Source organism: Pinus tabuliformis, chromosome 9, assembly GCF_031772625.1.
Source record: "Pinus tabuliformis cultivar Carrire ecotype Pingquan chromosome 9, CPIR1, whole genome shotgun sequence".
NCBI classification, from domain to species: domain Eukaryota; kingdom Viridiplantae; phylum Streptophyta; class Pinopsida; order Pinales; family Pinaceae; genus Pinus; species Pinus tabuliformis.
The window spans coordinates 222,436,079-222,457,916 of NC_142307.1; the positions used below are offsets into that span (position 1 = coordinate 222,436,079).

A 21,838-nucleotide genomic window follows, 5' to 3' on the forward strand; every position below is an offset into this window, starting at 1 on the left:
TAGCTTCCCATTTTAAGCTTTCTTCAAGTTTATGTCCTAATACAAATGAAGAAAACGAATATATATCTCAAATTCCATATGCAAATGTAGTAGGTTGTTTGATGTATGCAATGGTTTGTACTCGACCAGATATTTCACATGCAGTTGGGGTTGTTAGCAGGTATATGGCAAATCCAGGAAAAGAACACTCGTCAGCAGTAAAATGGGTGCCTCGGTATCTGAGAGGCACCAGTGATTATTGTATCACTTATAACAGGAGTAGTGAATTTGTTTGCGGATATGGCGGTTCCGATTTTGCAGGTGATTTGGATAAGAGAAGGTCAACATCAGGGTATATATTTACTCTTGCAGGTGGCGCTATTAGCTGGATGTCAAAGCTACAGAACATTGTTGCTTTATCCACTACTGAAGCAGAATACATAGCTACTTCACATGCTTGCAAAGAAGCGATTTGGTTGAAAGGTTTGTTTGGTGAGTTTGGTAGGTTACAAGACAACGTCAAGTTATTTTGTGATAGTCAAAGTGCAATTCATTTGGCTAAGAATCCGGCCTATCATAGTAAATCAAAGCATATACCTATCAAGTACCATTATGTAAGACAGGTTATCACTGAAATGGGCGTCTCTCTTGAAAAAGTGCATAGAAAGGAAAACTCTGCAGACATGTTCACAAAACCAGTTTTGTTAGAGAAGCTACGTTGGTATCCGCTTCACTTGGCCTGCAGAAAAGATAAAATAATAATAGAACAGGGTATAAGGCTAATTGTTGTCAAGGTGGAGATTGTTGAGATTTTCTGTTAATTAAATTTTGAAAAAATCTCATGAATGTGGCAACAATAGAATTTGTTGCTAAATTAACTCCATTTTTCCTCACGGGGAGTTATGGCATCCTATATTTGTTGTGAGTGAAATTATGATTCAATTTTCTACTCCCAGCTATAAAAATGTAAGCCCGTAGAGGATATGGGTTATGAGAGGGTGTGAGGAATTATGTTATTGTAATCTCCTGTTGAGTAATAAGATTGTCGATGCCTCTGTTTGGCGGACGTAGCCTAGATTGGTTGGGTGAACCACATTAAAATATCTGTTTCTTCATGTTGGTTTATGCTGTGTATGCTTATTTAGTTTCCGCTGTGAGTTTTTTGCTCTTACAAAATCCATTTAAATAAAAAACGTTATGGAACTTTTACATTTAATTTTCTTAAAAACAATATCTAAAAATGCTAAATATTGAATAAATGTATAAAACATATGAGGTCTAATAGATATATCAATAAGGTGGTATGAGAAGCAATGGTGGTTGGTAAAGGAATTCGGCTTATGGAAGTCAATGAATTTTTATGGTCTTTTTTAGCTTTTATATAAAATTGGTAAGTTAAAAAAAGATATCAATGATGATTGATAACATTATGGTCTTAATTTCTGTGTATAATAAGAATGTTAATCTCGTTCAACATGATGAAGATGTAGTCCTACGAAGCTTAAAAAAAGAAGAAATAAAGCACTAAAGTTAATTTTATTATATATTACATAGACATTAATAATTGTGGGTACAATTATATCTAAATAGAGATTAGCAAGTAATGCATTAGCACCTAGTAAATACAATTATATCTAAATAGACACTAGCAAATAATGCATTGAGCTAGTAATACATTAGCTCAATGTTAAGATGGAAATAGATTTTTTTTCTTAGAAAATGTAAAGTGGATAGTGAATCTCAATCCACTCACAAAATAAGAGAAAAATAAACTAGATCTAATCCTCTATCATTTTCATATTTTAATTGAAAATTTTTAATCTATTTAATAATTGTTTTCAGCAAAAGGCAAAAAAAACCTAACTAACCATGACTAGGAATAAGTATAATGAAATTGAATAATAATAAAAATAATATAAAATAAGTAACCTGGTTGTAGAAAAAATTCACTTCGTAGAACCATCAAAAAAGATAGACGACCATGTATCAATGATAAGTCATCGTGGAAGGGTCCGTAATGGGGCTATATATTTCCCCAAAGGGTCCAGTAATTCAATCAAAAGATTATATGTAATTCCAGATTCTCCTAGTGTTTACTGGTTACTACTTTAATCCTTTTCTTTGTTTTTCTTATTATAAGACAAATAATAGATCAAGAAATTATGAAGTCATGGGAAATGCAGGCATTTTCGGTTGCATACAACATTTTATTATTTATCAATTATTTATAAATGACATTTTTCATTAAAAAGATTGAATTTCCGGAGTTAACATTCAAAACCTCTAAGCTTAACTTTAAAATATGTGAGTGATAAATTCTTTTAATTTTTTTCCACAAAGATTGAGAAATATTAAGGGCTGATTTTGCAAATAAGCATAAGATGTATACAGAATTACACATATTGTGGGCAATAGTTAAACATGGGAAAGTCAAATGAAAATTGTTAGTTCTTTCAAAAGGGGAAAGTCAAATGAAAATTGTTAGTTCTTTCAACCCAGTTTTGAGTAACAATAATCTTGTGTCGGACATCAAAAGTATATCACATGATACTGGTATAATTACATGTTTCAAGGAACTGCTCAACTGATATTCAACTGTTTTGTGGAAAGTATACTGATAAAATTGTTAGTTCTTTCAACCCAGTTTTGAGTAACAATAATCTTGTGTCGGGCATCAAAAGTATATCCTATGATAATGATATCATTACATGTTTCAAGCAACTTTTCAACTGATATTCAGCTGTTTTGTGGGCCTTCAGAGTATAGGAGTTACTGATGTCAAATAGTACGCATAAACAGTGAAGAAACTGACAGGAGAGTTAAGGCCTAAAGGTAACACGACAAGCAAGGTCTCTAGGATAAAATGGCTACCATTTATTATAAAGCAACCCTCTCGCTCTTCTCTTCCCCATTGCAGCACTAGAGAGCCTCTCAGACATGGTTTTTTTTTGGCTTGGGTGGTTGTGTTTGGGGTGACACGGCATATGCAGCTGAGAGTTGAGTGAAGATCTAGGTAGTAATAAAAAAAATAAGGGCATTAAAGACCCGATTTGGGGGATGTGTTCGGGGCGACATGGCATACGTAGCTGAGACTTGAGTGAGGATTTAGAAAGTACTAAAAAGATATAAGGAGATTAAACATCAGAATATGGTAGAGGTATTATGATGAGTTAGTTAGAGGTATGTTAGCATAGATTCATTTTAAATAAGGATATAGCATGAGTCCAGAGGTTAATTCTACAGACCAGTATGACGTATAACACTGTACCCCAGTCATCAAAGTTGAAAATATGCTCATGCCCCCTTAAAAAACATTCTAAAAAAAATATTATAGAAAACATTTAAACAATATTAAAAATATTTGCATGTGAAGAAATTGGATCCCTCTTGACTCATGTTAGATCCCTATTTAAGATAGATCTATGCAGGGGTTTTGTTTGGGGCGGCATGGCATATGCTGTTGAGAGTTGAGTGAAGATCTAGGTAGTAATAAAAAATAAGGGCATTAAAGACCTGATTTGGGGGATGTGTTCGGGCGACATGGCATAGGCAGCTGAGAGTTGAGTGAGGATCTACGAAGTACTAAAAAAAATAAGGAGATTAAAGGCCCAATCAGCATAGATCCATCTTAAATAGGGATTTAACATGAGCTAAGAGATCCAATTTCTTCACATGCAATTTTTTTTATAAGCAAACATTGTTTAAATGAGCCTCTCGGATCTATGATATTTTTCAAAGCAGAGATTTTGTAACCATTTCTTTCTCTTAAAAACTTGTAAGTTCTGGGTCTTTGGTAAAGGGGCAAGATAATCAAATCATGGGAGAAGCGAGCAAAAGGGCTAAAATGACCCAGCGGGAACAAAGCATCCCTGGAGGTGGACAATTTGTAGGGGTTGTCAGGAAGAAGAACACCCAAACATTTTTCAACAAGATTTGCAACCCAAGTTGTAACCATTCTAAACCGCCACTCGAATGGGAAAACTAGTGAAACTAAAAGGGGGCCAGGCAAATCAGAAGTGGTTCACGCATTTCTCACTCAAGAGAAGAAGGATTCAACAATCTAACAAGGCACTGGGGAAAGCCAAAATCATTGAATAGCTCAATGCTAGTTCAGTGGGAGAGGAACACCAAAAAAAAATTCCGACAAGATTTGTAACCCAAGTTGTAATTGTTTCAAAGAGCGCCTCAAACGGAAAACATAGTGCAACTTAAAAGCGGGCGGACAAATCAGTTGACATTTATTTCTGCTTCTTTTTGTCTATCATAAGTGTTGTGGCCCAACTAGTTATAAGATTCAAAAAAAATTCTCTCAGGAATACGAAAAGTTTAGATATCATGAGTGTTATGGCCCAACTAGTTATAAGGTTCAAAAAATTCTCTCTCATGAATAAGGAAAGTTCAGATCTTAGGTGGCAAGAAAAAAGAGATCAATCCTAGTTCAGTGAAAGAGGAACACTGAATCAAATTTTCCACAAGATTGGTAACACAAGTTATAATTGTTCTAAACAAATACTCAAATGGAAAAAATTGTGAAACTTAAACAGGGACGTAAATCAGTCCAGATTTCTTTCTGCTTCGTTCTGTCTATCATTACTGTTGTGCCCAACTAGTTATAAGATTCAAAGAAATCTTTTTCAGAAATAGGGAATGTTCAGATCCTAGGTCGCAGGAAAAAAGTATGAAACATGCCCCTCAACATGTTTATAATCTCTTTCAAGGACGGGGAAAGTTTGGCTCTCATTACTGTTGAGGCCCAACTAGTTATAAGATTGAAAGAAATCTGTTTCAGAAATAGGTAATGTTCAGATCCTAGGTGGCAGGAAAAAACTATGAAACATGCCCCTTAGCATGTTTATAATCTCTTTCAAGGACGGGAAAGTTTGGCTCTGAATTGATAACAAGAACAGGGAAAGTTCGGCTCTGAAGTGACAAGAAAAATATTAGATGGTTCGAAACATAAAATTCAGATGACATGATTTTTACTGAAATTGTTCTTACTTTTCATAATAGAGACATGGAATCTTAAATTCAATTAAAACACTATTGTTAACATGCCCTTCAAGATGTTGATATTGAGCGAAAATGTCTTAGTTTCCTAATCAATGGGCTATCATGACTTGTTATTTACCCATCTGGGCAGCGAAATGTAATAGTCCCTGTACCTCCCCTTTTTGATAATTTGTATCTTACTTTTATCCGATATGAAACAATGCCATGTAAGGCTAGCAAAGCTTGAGGTGGCATATCTCAGGTTCCAATATCTAGTAAGCCAACCATTGGTGTTCTGCAGCCAGAGATAAAACCGCATGAAGTTGGGAAATTTGGGTTCAGAATCGAGATGGATTGTGCTAATATCACACCCTCACCAAGCCTAAAGAGAAGCAAGAGGTTCAGCTTAACTTTTCTTGCCTGCCATAAATCACCCGCTGACAGATATTTCGGGGACTGAGTAGCAGTAGGATATAACCAGGAAGTCTCACAATTAATACCACGTAGAAGACTGAAACAACAGATAAAACAAGCGGATGGATTTGACCCCTGACCTTCCAGAGTCTTAAAGCTTCAAGAGAAGGCCAGTTGCCATCTCACAAAGAACAAAGAGAGTTATGGATTCCCACTGTCCCCACCCACTCCGTAGAAGCATCCATATTTTTCACCTTACTAACAATCTACCTGTAATCTATGGTCTTCAAGCAGCCATAAATCCTTACAGTGGAGGTTCTCAAATTTCAAGATAGTGGTTAACTGAAGTCCCTTTAGCGTCCAATTATTTATGGCCCAATTACAAAGATGCACAAACAATTTCATTTATACAGCTAACGAGCCTGGGATTGGAAGATGAAATCAATTTAAACAACCATACTTTAACATACCCTCCCTATAAATGTAACTAAAGCAATAGATTTTGGTTAATTCAAAATTTTGCCAAAGGACAAGGTTTAATTCAACTTGCAAGGTAACTGAAACAAAAATTAAATTCAGCATAAGTGAAAAGATTTAGATGTATGTGCAATACCACCAAGAATTTCTGCCAGATAACAAAGTTTTTGGCAGAATTCCATAAATCTAAGTCCCATGAAACTAAAGGCATTATTGTGGCAGAATAAAGGGAGTGAAGACACTTATAAAATCAAAACGCACATACATACCTTGTAAACTTCATCGAATTTGTCATACATGAAGCGAGTGATAATGCTGGTCTTGCCCACGGACTGGTCTCCCAAAAAAACAAGCTTGTACTTCACCAGAGGCGAGAGAGAAGTGGTATGCCTCACCATCTTCCTCATTCGACTCTCTTTCTCCTTGGTTCTTTTCGAACCCTCGATGCGCAAAACCAAGTCTTCAAGGAAGTCTTGCAGGAAGGTGCAGGCAGAGCTCTGCCGGTCTGTTTGCTATTCTTGTTCGTCGTGAGGAACGCGCGCTGCATTAGATTAGGAAAATTTGAATATTTATATCACGATAAGAGATCGTTTAGCTTTCAGTTTAGAGACAATCGAATCATGTGCGATGATGGGGCACGTGGCGGTCTCAACTTATGAATATAGTAAGTAAGTAATCAACTTTGAAGCTGTAGCCTAACCGGTCTGTTTGCTATTCTTGTTCGTCGTGAGGGACGTGCGCTGCATTAGATTAGGAAAATTTGAATATTTAAATCACGTTAGGAAAATTTGAATATTTATATCACGATTAGAGATCGTTTAGCTTTCAGTTTAGAGACAATCAAATCATGTACGATGATGGGGCATGTGGCGGTCTCAACTTATGAATATAGTAAGTAAGTAATCAACTTTGAAGCTATAGCCTAACCATTAAGTTTTTTGTTTTTTTTTTTTTGTAAGTATGGAAATTTCAGTTATATTTAACTAGCAATTGCACCAGATGTTGCAATGGAAACGTCGTAAGGTTGTAGCTTAGCTAGGAAACAGTAGCATTAAATTGTTACTCTTCCAAGATGACAAACTGAAAATGTCACCATATGTTGCGAAAGGGTCTAAGTAGACTTTTGGATCTTAGTTAAAGAGGGGAGTCAGGAATTGCATAGTTGAAATGACAAGAGTATCCACAATATAAGAGCTTAGCTAGGAAAGAGTAGCATTAAATTGTTACTCTTCCACGATGACACACTGAAAATGTCACCATATGTTGTGAAAGGGTGTAAGTAGAATTTTGGATCTTAGTTAAAGAGGGGAGTCTAGTTGACATGACAAGAGTATCCACAATATAAGCTTCTCTCCTTTTGCTTTTTTAGTGTAGTTTCCAAAGAATGCATTGTAGAGATAGCTAATATCTCTATCCTTAGCAATTATTGACCAGAAGACCCTAATTTGGTCTTTTGTTTAGACATCCATATGTATTTGCACTTGAAACTCTTGTGTTTGAAGTATTTTCGTACTCGAATGGTTGGAATTTATCCACACCCTATTTGTATATGCAACTTTATTTGGATTCAAGATTTCTTTCAATTGATATAGCTTTGTTGGGTTTCATTCGTATCTATTTACCTTGTTCCCCCAATTCAAACTCTAGAAAACATTTGTATCATTATTTTTTTATCAGTATGTTGTGATCATAGTAACAATTATGTTCAAAGAATACAGTTGAAAATGTTGTAAAAACGAAGATAAACGAGTCACTATATTTCTTATATTTAGTCACTATATTTCTTATATTTATATATTTCCAGAAGCACATTTGTATATAGTCCGTTATGTAATAACATATTCGAACCAAAAGAACATTTATATATATTCCATTATGTAAAACAACATATCCGAATGAGCTATAAGCAATCATGCATGAAATCTATGGAATTTTATATTTTCATTTAGGTAATAGTTAATCACTGCAGTGTTACTCTAATCCATTAACCAAGACTTTGAATTAAGACATATCAAGAAACACGTTGATTGTTGCACATATATCTGGCTAAGAATAGCTTTCAATCCTCCAGTGGGTTCATCTATTGTAATAAGTGCAAATAAATTGGAGCTTGTGTCCACTTTAATATCATTTGTAACATTTTTATTCTTCAATTCTGTCATGAGATCACCAAAAAAAACTCCCTTTCCTTGGTACTAATTGATGTAAAGACCAATCCGATGGGAGTATAGGTGTCAGACTAAATTTTTTATCAACGAGGAAATCCTTCTAAAAGAGACCTCAGCTTTTCTTGCCAATGTTAGAGAACAAACCAGGTCCCTTAGCCATTGTCGCGAGTCCACAACCTGACTGGATCTTTAGGTGATCTAAACGCGACAATGAGGGGAGAATGACAAAGCTAGAATGAAGAGCATAAAGCCCCCAAAACCTGAGCATATGCTTTCAAGAATAATATGCTTGAAAGCTGAAAATTTGACAGTTAATTTTCTGGAGATGTTGTTGCCCCGCTATCATGGCCGTTGGTTTTTATATGGTCTGTATGCCGTGATTGGGTTCTACAGTAACATTTTCCAATGGCTTCATCAACCTTTTAGGAGTTGGATCCAATAGTTTCTGTCCCTTTCCCGTGGTACTACCATGTAGCTCAAGTGCATAATAAATTGAAATGGCAAAGAAAAAGCCTTACTCATCCACTACAATGCCATGGTACGTAGAAAATGATAAAAATGAGGAGAATGATAAAAATGAGGAGAAAATAAAAGAAATGGTTCATTACGGTAAGAGACGATCAAACTTTAGGAATCAGGCACCAGGGACTCCTTCTGTAAGGTCCTTGGTTACGGACGCGTTTCGGGCGCCGAGCGAAGTCACCGTGCACGGGCGCACGGGCGGGCGCGGGTTGCACGACCGGCGGGCGGGTCTGCACGACAGGCGGGCGAGGCTACACGGCGGGCGGGCGAGGCTGCACGGTGGGCGGGTCTGCACGACGGGCGGTGAGCGCACATGGGCGGGTGAGCGCACACGACGGTGCAACGTTTCTGCGAGCTGCTTCCGACGATAACGTGAACAGTTTTGCGACACTTATGGAAAAGTGTGTGGAACGATGGACAACTTATAGCGACTTGGAAGGAGGCTTGCATGAGGCAAGGCCGACTTGAAAAAGAATGTTTTATGGGTGTGCGAATTCAGTTTGTGGGTCGGCCAAGGGGTTAATGCCCATGTGCAGGACCACACATGAAGACATGTTAACAAGCATATATATATGACAACGTTGAGTCATTTGGAGCACTCAACTTCGTACAACTTCGTTCACTCATACGCAAAAGGGGTAAAATTGCAGGGATAAAAGAAGACTACACATATCTCATGCGTAGTACTTCTAAGGTACGGTTTTTGGACTTCTAGGTGCCGGTTTGGGTGAGGCAAGCGTGCCGAGGTGGGAGTTATGTGCAGATTGTGTGCAGGACTTGACAAAGTAAGACAGGTGGCCCGGGTGGGTATTCTTCTTTGTGCAAGGGTGCATATGATGGTGAAAGGCTGTTCTATGGCCTTGGTTGTAGAATTATTCTAAGTGTTGGCTTGGAGCTTGCCAAGCATCGCTTGTATTGTAATATTGAAGAAGCTGTTATAATATATTGTTGGGCAAACTTTTCTGGGAGTTGCCCCTCCCTTTATACTTGTGTACTGTTGATGTTCTCGGTTTATTGTTCATGGTTAATAATTGAGAATGGTCTTCTTTAAAGTATAAAGGATAACTCTTTACTTGGTTGCAAGAAAACATAAGTTTATGTTGGAGTAGGCGTAGCCCATAAACGTTAGTATTGTTAAAAAGAAAGCGTTCGGTGGTGCCGCACCTCGCTACAAGTGGTTGGAAGATCACCGCAGGTGTAGGGCCGTGACAGTTGGTATCAGAGCTCGGTTGGAGCTGGTGAGCAAAGGTTGCTCGTGACAGTTGACAACAAGGCATGGCGAGTTTGGAAGAAGGTGGAAGGAAGCTCTTGTTTACTTTCGACAGGTTGAAGAGGTTGAAGCAAGAGAGGCCCTGAATCCATGAAGAACTTGAAGCCTTGGAGGAGGATGTTGAGGAAGAGCTTCTTCAACTCGGTTGGACAATGGAGCAGGGTGAAGTTGCAGATTGTGCCATCAAGGGAAAGGAAGCCGTGATGATCGAAGATGTTGCAGACATGTCTACGACGGAGGATGAACTTGAGGCTGATCAAGTTGAACCAGGATCGTGCAGTTTGTCAACATGTATGGATGAGGTCACTCACATGGAGGAGCCTCATGATGATGAAGTAACTAATGGTACTTGTGTTTCATTTGGGCATTTGGGAGATGGACCGTGTGCAGGGAAGGGCAAAGCCAGTTTTCCAAGGCAAGAGGACATCTTACCATGGATGACTATGATGGAACCTTCTATGGAGAAGCAAGGATTTTCAACCGTTGCAGGGCTTGTTGGGGTTACTTGTGACCTTAGATGAAAGGTGCAAGGTCCCGGGACAAGGGTGGAACTTGATGATCGTTGTGGAGGATTGGGTCATGCTTTAGCCACATGAAGAGTTGGCTAAGTTCCTGGCATGACTAATGGACAGATTGAGGAGGGCACACACTTGTGATGTTTTGGGTGGAATTCTCATGGTCGAGACCAAGAGGTAGTCTTGGTGGACACTTTGGTGGAGGAGCTATGGTGAAGGGACTCATGACATGATGATGATGAGATGGTTGGGTGACCGAGTTCACTAAACCGAAAGTTGAAGACTTGGATAGGATGGCCAGATGTTGTGATGTGTCTACTTGGTTGGACTACATGGGCAACTTAGTCATGGACATTAGGTTGGAGACTTGAAGAGATGGAGCATGGCAGACCTATGCAAGGACATTGTGTGGAAGCACTTGTAGAGATGTCAAGGGACATCCAAAGAGGAGTGCTAGGGCAGGAATGTTATGCAAGAGGACTTGCTAGTGTGACATGGGGACTTGAGGATGGCACATTGCAGATGATGAAGAGGACTTCATGGACCTGAATGGGGCACATCGAGAGTTGATAAGATTGGAGACTTGAGGATGGCACATTGCAGATGATGGAGGGGACTTCATGGACCTGAATGGGGCACATCAAGAGTCGGTTTGATGAGATGGTCTCTTCACGTTGAGGAGGCACACATATGGATGATGATGCAGGGATGGCTTGGCATCAAGCATCATGACATGTTGCAGATGAGATGGATGGAGTTTCCATGGACCTGAGCATGGATTATGGAGATACATACTTTGGTATGGTGAGCTTGGTGGCAGTGGTCACTAGGCCGAGACATAGTGGAGAAAGAGTCTCTACATATGTTGCAAGGATGTTTGCCTTGTGTAGAAAGGTCGACATCCTGGATGAATGATGATCTTGGTGGAGAGCTACCGAGATGGTATGTTGTCGAGGACGACAACGATTTCAGGTAGAGGAGGATGTAAGGTCCTTGGTTACGGACGCGTTTCGGGCGCGACGCGAAGTCACCGTGCACGGGCGGGCGCGGGCACACAAGCAGGCGCGGGCTGCACGACCGGCTGGCGGGTCACGCGTTTCGGGCGCGGGGCGAAGTCACCGTGCATGGACGGGCGTGGGCACACAAGCGGGCGCGGGCTGCACGACCGGTGGGCAGGTCTGCACGACAGGCCGGCGAGGCTGCACGGCGGGCGGGCGAGGCTGCACGGCGAGCGGTTCTGCACGACGGGCGAGTGATCGCACACGGGCGGGTGAGCGCACACGACGGTGCGACGTTTCTGCGAGCTGCTTGCGACGATAACGTGAACAATTTTGCGACACTTATGGAAAAGTGCGTGGGACAATGGACAACTTAGAGCGACTTGGAAGGAGGCTTGCATGAGGCAAGGCCGACTTGAAAAAGAATGTTTTATGGGTGTGTGAATGCAGCTTGGGGGTCGGCCAAGAGGTTAACGCCCATGTGCAGGACCACACATGAAGACATGTTAACAACCATATATATATGACAACGTTGAGTCATTTGGAGCACTCAACTTCGTACAACTTCATTCAATCATACGCATAAGGGGTAAAACTGCAGGGTTAAAAGAAGACTACGCATATCTCATGTGTAGTACTTCTAAGGTGCGGTTTTTGGACTTCTAGGTGCCGGTTTGGGTGAGGCAAGCGTGCCGAGGTGGGAGTTATGTGCAGATTGTGTGTAGGACTTGACAAAGTAAGACAGGTGGCCCGGGTGGGTATTCTTCTTTGTGCAAGGGTGCATATGATGGTGAAAGGCTGTTCTATGCCTTGGTTATAGAATTATTCTAAGTGTTGGCTTGGAGCTTGCCAAGCATCACTTGTATTGTAATATTGAAGAAGCTGTTATAATATATTGTTGGGCAGACTTTTCTGGGAGTTGCCCCTCCCTTTATACTTGTGTATTGTTGATGTTCTCGGTTTATTGTTCATGGTTAATAATTGAGAATGGTCTTATTTAAAGTATAAAGGATAACTCTTTACTTGGTTGCAAGAAAACATAAGTTTATGTTGGAGTAGGCGTAGCCCATAAACGTTAGTATTGTTAAAAAGAAAGCGTTCGGTGGTGCCGCACCTCGCTACAAGCGGTTGGAAGATCACCGCAGGTGTAGGGGCGTGGCACCTTCCCTCCTTCCCAACAAACTGCCATACCCCTTGTTGAAAATGCAATCGCCAGTGTTCATGTAGTCGAAGAGCGTGGAGATTGTCTCATCCACCTGCGTGCCACACTTGATGAGGATGTTTTATGACCTCCCAATTCAAGCAGAAGGAAGGAAGACGATGGAAATAAAGAAATCGACTAACAGTTCAGCAGTTGACAGTTAGGCAGTTGAAGGCAGTTGAGAATTCAGGTAGGAGTCCGCGGTGAAATCGAACGAATGAAAATATTTGAATCGTCTAACAATTGATCCAACGGTGTCACACTGTGTAGAGTTTCAATTTAGGGAATTGATTTCAAATGGAAACATCTTACGACGTAATTATTTAGAATGATAAATTTCAACTTTAATATGCAAAATTGTAATGTGTCAGAAATGATCTATTCTATTTATTTAAATATATATAAATAAATAAAATATTTTACTAAAATTTGGTTAGTAATTAAATTAATTATTAAATTTAGAATTTCATTTTATAGTTCACTATAATGTGTAATATTTTCAATTACTTATCACTATATAAATATTTAAATAATATTTATTCATGAAAAAAAATTATAAATGAAAAAATTAAATCTCTCTAGACTCGTATTAAATTTATATTTAAAATAAATTTATACTGATTTATCTCATTACTGTACAAAAATAATTAGAGTGATTGGTCAATCGATGCCATTGAAAGCCAACATAACGCACATGTCGAATCTTATTGCTTCGTTTGGTTCCACATGTCGTGACGGCACTCATTGTTGCAGCTGCCGTCGTAACTATTTTCGCTAGGTTTATTCAATAATGGTGTTTCTTTCAGGCAACTTATTTTTGATACGCCATGATTGCTTCACATTCCATCTTCAAAGTGTCTTTTCATTATTCGAATACGATTGAAGTTGAAGTCCAGCTCGGATAGTGCAATATTCTCCTCCATCGTGCTACGCTGCCTCTCAATAAATACCGAACGTTCATTCATCGCAGTTCGGATTATCTCCGAAAACTACAAGTTAGTAGCAGAGTTTGAAGGAGCTCCCACTTCGAGAGCATAAAAATGGCTTATTGTGCAGTCTCATGCGGTGTCAACACCCTGCAAAGGGAGTGTGAGGAAATCCATCTCTTGCAAAGGTATTCATCGGATTAGTTCAGCGCATTTGAAGCATTTCTCAATTGCTGTTGTAGATTTATGGTTCTGATTGAATGATATTCCTTTCTGGTAAAAAATAATAGGTCAGGGATGTGACGAGGTGAAGATAATACAAATATTGGGAAGCAAAAATGCGCAGCAGCGGAAGGAGATAAGACAAACCTATTATGCAATGTATAAGGAAGACCTTTGCAAGAGGCTGGAGAAGGAGCTTCACGGCAAATTAGAGGTGCGTGAATATATATATATATATATATATATATATATAAAGAGGGGCATAGTCTAGATGTATCCACTCTTTTCCAGGCTTCGTAAGGATGTAGTAGTTCCATGGAGGAACTCTGCCCCTATATTTGAAGTATGTTAAAATATTAAAAATAAAGTGGTTCAATGAGAACCATACTGGTTATGTTTCACTGCACACTAAGACAACTCGAGGTAAATACTCTCCCTCATCCATCCTCCTGATATGTACTGTTGCAGTATAATCTTGTTTTGTCTTTTTGTTGATGCGTGGAGAAAGCCATTGTGTTATGGATGCACGAGCCAGCTGAACGGGACGCTATCATTGCCAGAACCTCCCCAGAAGGATGGTGCACAGATGATCGTGCTCTAATCGAAGTGATTCGCACAAGGTCCTCCACTCAAATCGTTAAGATTCTCGAAGCTTATCAGAAACGATATCATAGGTGCCTTGATGATGATGTTTTCTGCAAAACGAAGGGTCCCTATCAAAAGGCTAGATGACGAAATATACCTAAAAACACATCAATCACAGACCCCAAATAAAAAATCGAAGGTGCTCCCGGAAGGTTTTTATACCTCTGGCGATTACACTGAACATAAGTTTCATTTGATATTAGTATGTATCAATGTTGGCAGATTTTAATCTTATGACCTCTTAGGACTATGGAGATTATGGATAAACTTATTTTGATTTATTATCATGACTTATTTCAGAATATCTCAAATCATAAAGCTCCTATATATAATCATAAATTTCTTACTCGCTAATGAATTCGGAATTTTGATTTCATGAACACAGCTACTTCTGGCGCTGCTGCAAGCACACCGATGTGAATGTAAAGGAGTTGACATGAACAAGGTTAAATGAGATGCCATGCTGTTGTACGAAGCAGGGGAAGGACGTTGTGGAACTGACGAGGAAACTTTTATCCGAATATTCAGCAAGAGAACTTTCGCCCAACTACGAGCTACATTTGCTTGCTACAAGCAAGAATACGGGCACGACATTACAACGGTATGCTTCCAACTGTCATACAACCCTAATTAATGGATTTGTCTCTCATTGCTGCAACTCTCGGAAAAATCAGATTTTGCTGACTTGCTAGGTGACTGATCTGTGAAGTTTTTAACATTCTATACGACAACAGGCGCTCAGTAGGGAAACACAGAAAGAATTTGTGGAGGCCATTCGAGTTACAATCAAGAGCATGCATTTGCCAGCTCACTTCACTATTTCACTAAGGTATTACTTTTAGATGGATAATCTAGTCTTTCATTTTACTTTTGATTTATGTTAATATACAGTCCTTCTAATATGTTTTTTTCATGTTTTACGCATCAGATTATTCTTTATATAAATACATTTCGCTACCGAATTGCAATTATAGAATTGTGTGATAGTATATTTGTTTGATATTCTCAAGGAGGTTCAGGAGCAATGAAAGACTTGTAAATGACGAATATTGTTTTGCAGCACTGCAGAATAGAAGATTAGCTTGCTGACATCTTGACAAAACTGTTAGCAAAGAAAAGCTTTGATCATTTCAGGAAATGCCTGGCTATGCAGAAAAAACCCAGCAGTTAAAATTAAAGGGGAGTGTTGGAATGGTAATTTCAACTTGCACATTTTTCCCTGCGATGTGATCGCATATCGCACTTCTCCGTCACCCTTCGCTGCATGCTTGTATTATCTATGATGCGATATTTGCGATGCCATCGCATATCGCAAATCGCATGATTTAAAGGTTATAGAGGCGGTGGCACGTTCTTTCTCTTCTTGCGATGGGATGGTGTGATAAGCCATGCATTAAATTCAAGACCAGATATTTTCAACCGTGTAATAAATGATATTTACTAGGGTTGGTAAATGTAGGTTAAATCTTAAATTTTATTATTTTTATTTTTCACGGAAATATGCAAAAGCAACACGTATTGTAAAAGATATTTTTGTGTTGTTCTTTATATATAAAAAGAATGCAAGAGCAGAGATGCGAAGAGAGAGTTTTAGCCAAGAAGAGTTCTTTTTCTTCTGTGCAACGCACAGCAGTGATGGAGAAATAATTTTCTGAGATATTGGACTCAAGTTCTGGAGCTGAAGTTCCTGTTGTAAATCCCTCTGAGTTGAGGAAGACAAATTCTGTAAGGTTTTTATTATTGTTTTATAATAAAGATCTGTAGAAAACCAGAGCGTTGTTCTCTGTGCTATTTTTGTGTGTTTGAAATTAACAGAAATTTCCATCATGGTATCAGAGCTAGTCTAGGCACTCAGTGAGTCAAAAAAACAGAGATTGTTTTTTCACTGTAGGAGCTGTAAGAAGTTTCTTGAGCATTTTTTTTTTCACACTCAGTATCAATTCTTTATTTTTCACAAATTAAGATGGCAGATGCTGGAACTGGTTTGACAAATCCCCAACTGCCAAAGTTTAATGGGAAAAACTACAGTTATTGGTCCATAACAATGAAAGCATTGTTTTCTTCTCAAGGAATATGGGAGCTGGTTGAAACATGCTATGCTGAACCTGCAGATGCAACAACACTGGCTGCTTTGACAGTAGCAGAAAGAGACCAGTTGAAGAGTGACAAGAAGAAGGATGCGAAAGCTCTCTTTTTTCTCTTCCAATCAGTCCATGAAAGTGTTTTTCCGCGGATTGCAGCAGCAATAAAATCCAAAGAGGCATGGGATATTCTCCAAACTACCTATCAAGGCATGGAGAAGGTGAAGACTGCAAAGTTGCAGATGTTGAGGAGAGACTTTGAAAATATCAGCATGAAGGAATATGAAACAATAGATTCATTCTTCACTCAGGTTATTGGCTTAATAACCCAGATAAGATCTCATGGTAAGATTCTTGAAGATAGAAGGATTGTAGAGAAAATTTTGAGATGTTTACCCTCAAGATTTGAATCTATTGTGGTAGCAATAGAAGAAACAAAATATCTCTCACAGTTCACGGTAGATGAGCTGAGTGCTTCTCTTTTGTCTCATGAACACAGACTGAGTAGAGGAACAGATTCCTCATTTGAGCAAGCATTCAAGACTCAGATGTCATTTGGCCAAAGAAGAGGTCGAGGCAGAGCAAATAACAGAGGTCGTGGAAGAAGCCAAAATAGAGGCAACAATTATCCTACAAGCACAAGAGGAAGGAGCTGCAATTAGAACCAAGATGAAGGTTCAAGTAGACATCAAGCTCATGGACAAAGGTATGACAAATCCCAAGTCCAATGTCATTATTGTAAGAAATATGGGCACTATGCCAATGAATGTACGAAAAAGAAAAGTGACATGAATAATAGGCAGAATGATAATTTTGCAAATGAAGAAGATAAGAACCCAAAGAATGTGTTGTTAACATGTAACATAGCACAAGACAAACAAGAAGATTTTTGGTTCTTAGACTCAGGTTGTAGTAATCACATGACTGGAAATATTGAAATGTTTGCCAATCTGGATGAAAATGTGAAATCTGAAGTAACAACAGGGACTGATGATACGATATCTGTCAAGGGTAAGGGAAGAGTTAGTATTTGAGCAAAAAATGGAGAACAGATGACTGTGCCAGATATATACTATGTACCTGGTCTGAAGTGTAATCTTTTGAGCATTGGACAACTCATTAACAAAGGTTACAACGTGTTCTTCAAAGATGATTTGTGTACAATCAAAGACATACCTCCAAGTAAGAAGATCATTGCACAGGTGCAAATGACCAGCAATAGAATGTTTCCTCTCAAACTCAGGGTAGATTTGAAGGAAGGCAGAACTATTGCAGCTGTAACACAAGAAGTCTTTCAGGAACAACTGAAAGATGTGAATTGGTTGTGGCATTTGAGATTTGGAAATCTCAATTTCGGAGGCCTGAATCTGTTGCATAGAAAGGGAATGGTAAAGGGATTACCATTGATCGAGAAACCAGACAGTCTTTGTGAAGGCTGCATCTTGGGCAAGCAACACAGAGAAAGCTTTCCAGCAGGAAAGAGTATAAGGGCAAAAGCACCATTGGAAATTGTTCATTCTGATGTGTGTGGACCGATGCAAACACCATCATTTTCCGGAAATAAATATGTTTTAACTTTTATTGATGATTACACCAGAAAGACATGGGTGTATATGCTGAAACAGAAGAGTGAAGTGTTTGAGAAATTCTGCCACTTCAAAACTCTTGTTGAGAAGCAGTGTGGGCCTTATATCAAAGTGCTCAGAACAGATAGAGAAGGAGAGTACATCTCCCAAGACTTTCTGCATTTTTGCAGAGAGAATGGCATACAAAAATAATTCATCGCAAGGTATACACCTCAACAAAACGGAGTTGCTGAAAGAAAGAATAGGACCATTCTTGACATGGTCAGAAGTATGCTGAAGGCAAAACACTTGCCGCATGAGTATTGGGCAGAAGCTGTCACTTGCGCAGTTTACATCTTGAATAGATGCCCAACTAAAGTTGTCATGAACAGAATACCAGAAGAAGCATGGAGTGGTCAAAAGCAAACAGTCACTCACATGAGAGTATTCGGTTGTGTGGCATATGCACATGTACCAGATCATCTAAGAAAGAAGCTTGATAATAAGGGGGATAAGTGTGTCTTTATTGGCTATTGTGATGAGTCAAAAGCATACAAACTCTATAATCCATCCACCAAGAAATTGATAGTAAACAGAGATGTGCAGTTCATTGAAGATGAAGCTTGGGATAGAAGCTTAGAGAAGACAGTGAATGTGAAGACAATTGTGTCTCACGAAAAAGAAGAGGAAGGGATAGAAGCAAATAATCCTTCTTTGGTGGCTCCTCCTCCACCACAGCAAGTACAACAAACCACACCACAATCTGGAATTCAAACAGCCTTGAGAAGTCAAGGAAGTGCTTCTCCAAGCACACCACAGGGATCAACAATACCTTCAAGTTCGGATGGAACTCCAAGCACACCAAGAAGACCAAGATTCAGAAATCTGAATGAGATTTATGAATAAGGAGAGGTAAGTAACAATATCGGTCTGAATTCATTATTGGCTTTGTATTGTCATGTTGATGACCCAATCCATTTTGAAGATGTTGTAAATGAAGATAAATGGATTGAAGCAATGAATGAAGAAATTGGTGCAATTGAGAAGAGTAAAACATGGGAGTTAGTGGACCTCCCTGTAGGCAAAGATGCCATTGGAGTTAAGTGGGTCTACAAGACCAAAAGCAATGCTGAAGGCAAGATTGACAGGCACAAAGCAAGACTTGTTGTGAAAGGCTACAAGCAGCAACAAGGCAAAGACTATGATGAAACCTTTGCACCAGTAGCAAGGATGGAAACAGTCAGAACAGTGTTGTCTATTGCAACACAACACAAATGGAAGATTTATCAGATGGATGTTAAATCTGCATTCCTGAATGGAGTGTTGAAAGAAGAGGTTTATGTTGAACAACCTCCAGGCTATGAAGTTGAAGGCCAAGAGCATAAAGTTTGCAAACTGAAGAAGGCTCTTTATGGGCTGAAGCAAGCTCCAAGAGCATGGTACAACAAAATAGATGCTTATCTGATTGACAATGGGTTTGACAAGTGTGATGGTGAACCCACACTCTACATAAAGGATAATGACGGTAAGATTATTATTGTTGTTTTATATGTAGATGATTTGATTTTTACAAGCAATGATGCTTCTCTCATTGCTGATTTTAAAGCAGTCATGAAAAGTGAATTTGAAATGACTGACTTGGGCTTCTTAAGATATTTTCTTGGAATTGAAGTAGACCAAAGTGAAAATGGTGTTTTCATTTCTCAAGATAAATATGTAGAAGCAGTGTTGAAGAGATTCAACATGCAGAACAACAAAGCAGCTGTGACTCCAACTGTAATGGGGTTGAAATTGACCAAAGAAGACAACAGTAAGGATTTTGATCCAAAACTGTACAAGAGCATAGTTGGCAGCCTTATGTACTTGACTGCAACTAGGCCGGACATTATGCACGCTGTGAGTTTAATTTCCAGATTTATGGAAAGACCGAAAGAGACTCATTGGCAGGCAGCCAAGAGGATTCTAAGGTATGTGAATGGAACGAAGGGGTTTGGTATTTTATACTCCTCTTCTGAAAGTTTCATGTTGACAGGTTACACTAAGAGTGATTGGGCTGGAAGTGTTGATGATAGGAAAAGCACATCGGGATATGTGTTTCATATGGGATCGGGAGCCATCTCATGGGCTTCCAAGAAGCAACCAGTTGTGGCTTTGTCAACAGCAGAGGCAGAGTATGTGGCAGCAACAGCAGCAGCATGCCAAGCAGTGTGGCTGAGAAGAGTTCTCAGAGATTTGTGTCATGAACAGGAAAATGGCACAACCATTTACTACGACAATAGCTCAGTAATAGCATTGTCTAAAAAATTTTGTTTTCATAAAAGGACAAAGCACATAGACACCAAACTTCACTTCATACGTGAATTGGTTAACAATGGTGAGATTGTTTTGCAGCACTTCAGAACAGAAGATCAGCTTGCTCACATCTTGACAAAACTGTTAGCAAGGAAAAACTTTTATCATTTCAGGAAATGCCTGGGTATGCAGAAAAAACCCAGCAGTTAAAATTAAAGGGGAGTGTTGGAATGGTAATTTCAACTTGCAGATTTTTCCCTGCTATGCGATCTGATCGCATATCGCACTTCTCCGTCACCCTTCGCTGCATGCTTGTATTATCTGCGATGCGATATTTGCGATGCGATCACATATCGCAAATCGCATGATTTAAAGGTTATAGAGGCGATGTCACGTTCTTTCTCTTGTGATGCGATGGTGTGATAAGCCATGCATTAAATTCAAGACCAGATATTTTCAACCGTGTAATAAATGATATTTACTAAGGTTGGTAAATGTAGGTGAAATCTTAAATTTTATTATTTTTATTTTTCAAGGAAGTATGCAAAAGCAACACGTATTGTAAAAGATATTTTTGTGTTGTTCTTTATATATAAAAAGAATGCAAGAGCAGAGATGCGAAGAGAGAGTTTTAGCCAAGAAGAGTTCTTTTTCTTCTCTGCAAGGAGAAATAATTTTCTGAGATATTGGACTCAGGTTCTAGAACTGAAGTTCCTGTTGTAAATCCCTCTGAGTTGAGGAAGACAAATTCTGTAACACTCTTTATTATTGTTTTATAATAAAGATCCTGTAGAAAACCAGAGCGTTGTTCTCTGTGCTATTTTTGTGTGTTTGAAATTAACAGAAATTTCCATCAAAATCTGCAATAGTTTGTGTAATGGTGACTCGGGCAGAGGTGGACTTGAAGGAAATCAATGTGGTGTATGAGAGAAAGTATAAAATGAGTATCGTACAGGCATTCCACCAGGAGATTTCTGGTTATTTTAAGAACTTTTGCCTTGCTCTTACCGTTCACGCTGGCATTCCCCAGGTGTGCATGTCACACTGCGGCTGCAACTAAGCAATTTTGATCGATTAGTTAGCATATGATGATAATAATAATAAAGGACAGCTATTAGCGTCCACTAGGCTGGGACGCAGGCAGTCATGTCATGTGTGATGCGTGTATGCATATTTACTGTAACTATTTCTATGAATATAATATAATGCTTGGCTTTCTCTCAGTCATATCCATTCCGTCGTGCCGTGGTTTCTTGGTAATATTATTTTAGCATGTCAACTCAAATTACATGCGGTTGGGTGAAAGAGAAATGTGCTTGAAACAAACGTTACGTGGAAAGAAATTGCATTTTATTACTATATGATTGCTTTGATTTTATTCTGTAATTTTGTCATGCAATATGACAGGCTACAATAAGAATATTGTTCTTCCTTATAAGGAAGTAGACAACTTAAAGACTCAACACCTTCTGTTTAATCATTCCATGTCAACTCAAAGACTCAGCACCTTCTGTTTAATCATTCCATGGCTTTTGTTTAACGAGCTTTAATTCTTTTCACCTGGAAAAATTTAG

General features: G+C 38.9%; 1 pseudogene; it reads left to right on the forward strand.

Moving 5' to 3' along the window:
- Positions 1–13,573: 13,573 nt before the first annotated feature.
- On the forward strand, positions 13,574–21,524 carry LOC149147951 (annexin Gh1-like; annotated as a pseudogene).
- Positions 21,525–21,838: the final 314 nt, after the last annotated feature.